At 37.3% G+C, this 2,496-nt stretch overlaps 1 non-coding gene across 1 annotated transcript; it reads left to right on the top strand.

The window, feature by feature from the left end:
• The first annotated feature begins 207 nt into the window (after window positions 1-207).
• On the top strand, window positions 208-315 carry LOC130971503 (small nucleolar RNA R71). Its single transcript, XR_009082719.1, has one exon. It is a non-coding gene; the product is annotated as a small nucleolar RNA R71 (small nucleolar RNA).
• The last annotated feature ends 2,181 nt before the right edge of the window (window positions 316-2,496 follow it).

Genomic DNA, 2,496 nt, shown 5'->3' with positions numbered 1-2,496 from the left:
AACTCCTTTCTTCTGACTTGTCCCATTGTTCACAGGATTCCTTTCAGAAGTGTACATGAATTGGTTATTTGCAACCATTTCAATTAGCTCTTGAGCTTCTGTAGGCGTCTTCTTCAGATGAAGAGATCCTCCAGCAGAGCTATCCAAAGACATCTTGGATAGTTCAGACAGACCATCATAGAAAATACCTATGATGCTCCATTCAAAAAGCATGTCAGAAGGACATTTTCTGATCAATTGTTTGTATCTTTCCCAAGCTTCATAGAGGGATTCTCCTTCCTTCTGTCTGAAGGTTTGGACTTCCACTCTAAGCTTACTCAATTTTTGAGGTGGAAAGAACTTTGCCAAGAAGGCATTGACTAGCTTTTCCCATGAGTCCAGGCTTTCTTTAGGTTGTGAGTCCAACCATGTCCTAGCTCTGTCTCTTACAGCAAAAGGGAATAGCATAAGTCTGTAGACCTCAGGGTCAACCCCATTAGTCTTGACAGTGTCACAGATTTGCAAGAATTCAGCTAAGAACTGATGAGGATCTTCCAATGGAAGTCCATGGAACTTGCAATTCTGTTGCATTAGAGAAACTAATTGAGGCTTAAGCTCAAAGTTGTTTGCTCCAATGGCAGGGATAGAGATGCTTCTCCCATAGAAGTCGGGAGTAGGTGCAGTAAAGTCACCCAGCACCTTCCTTGCATTGTTTGCATTGTTGTTGTTTTCGGCTGCCATGTCTTCTTCTTCTTTGAAGATTTCTGTTAGGTCCTCTACAGAGAGTTGTGCCTTAGCTTCTCTTAGCTTTCGCTTCAAGGTCCTTTCAGGTTCAGGGTCAGCTTCAACAAGAATGCCTTTGTCTTTGTTCCTGCTCATATGAAAGAGAAAAGAACAAGAAAATATAGAATCCTCTATGTCACAGTATAGAGATTCCTTGAGGTGTCAAAGAAGAAGAAAAATAGAAGGAAGAAGGAGAAGATTTCGAACTTAATTAGATAGAGTTCGAATTGTGCATTGAGAAAGAGTGGTACTCCATAAATAGAAGGATGTGAAAAGAGAGGAAGAAATTTTCGAAAATTAAGTGAAAGATTTTGAAAATATTTTGAAAAACTTTAATTGATTTTCAAAAACCAAGAGTGGGAAAGAAATCAAGTAATTTTTGAAAAAGATTTTGAAATTAGAAATCAAAAAGATATGATTAAAAACTGTTTTGAAAAAGATGTGATTAAAAAGATATGATAAAAAAATTATGCTTTTAAAAAGATATGATTGAAAAGATATGATTTGAAAACAATTTAAAAAGATTTGATTTTTAAAAATTAATGACTTGCCTAACAAGAAAAGATATGATTCAAACATTAAACCTTTCTCAACAGAAAAGGCAACATACTTAAAATGTTGAATCAAATCATTAATTGATAGTAAGTATCTTTGAAAAAGGAAAGAAATTGATTTTGAAAAAGGTTTGATTGAAAAGATATGATTTGAAAAAGATTTGATTTTGAAAAACTTTGAAAACTTGAAAAAAAAATTGATTTGAAAACAAAATCCTCCCTCTTGTGCCATCCTGGCGTTAAACGCCCAGAATGGTGCACATTCTGGCGTTTAACGCCCAATGCACTACCCTTTTGGGCGTTAAACGCCCAACCAGGCACCCTGGCTGGCGTTTAAACGCCAATCTGTCCTTCACTGGGCGTTTTGAACGCCCAGCTTTTTCTGTGTAATTTCTCTGCTGCATGTTCTGAATTTTCAGTTCCCTGTACTATTGACTTGAAAATAGAACCAAGATCAAATAAACAATGCATGCAAGACACCAAACTTAAAATTGGACACTAGACTCAAACAAGAAACATAAAATATTTTTGGTTTTTATGATTTTGAAAATTTTTTTTTTGGATTTTTCGAAAATTATATGGAAATAGAAAATGAAGGTTTCAGAATTCTCAATTTGGATTCCAGGAATCATTGCAATGCTAGTCTAAGACTTCGGTCCAGGAATTAAACATGGCTTCACAGCCAGCCAAGCTTTCAAAGAAAGCTTCGGTCCAAAACACTAGACATGGCCAATGGCCAGCCAAGCCTTAGCAGATCATTGCTCCAATAGCAAGATTGATAGAAATCAACAAGCTCTTGTGATGATTAGTTGAAACCTCGGTCCAATAAGATTAGACATGGCTTCTCAGCCAGCCAGGTTTCAACAGATCATCATGAAACTCTAGAACTCATTCTTAAGAATTCTGAAAAACACCTAATCTAAGCAACAAGATGAACCGTCAGTTGTCCATACATGAAACAATCCCCGGCAACGGCGCCAAAATCTTGGTGTTGTTGCCGGATCAAAATTTGGCACTGATGTTACCGGACCAAAAGCTTGCCGAAAACTCGAACAATCCCCGGCAACGGCGCCAAAAACTTGGTGTGCGAAATTGTGATCACTACTTTTCACAACTCAAATAATCCCTAGTAATGGCTCCAAAAACTTGGTGCTCAACACAACTTTGCACAACTAACCAG

Source organism: Arachis stenosperma, chromosome 3, assembly GCF_014773155.1.
Source record: "Arachis stenosperma cultivar V10309 chromosome 3, arast.V10309.gnm1.PFL2, whole genome shotgun sequence".
Taxonomy (NCBI): Eukaryota; Viridiplantae; Streptophyta; class Magnoliopsida; order Fabales; family Fabaceae; genus Arachis; species Arachis stenosperma.
Note: the sequence above shows the minus strand (reverse complement) of the source record. Positions and strands in the feature narration are given on the sequence as shown.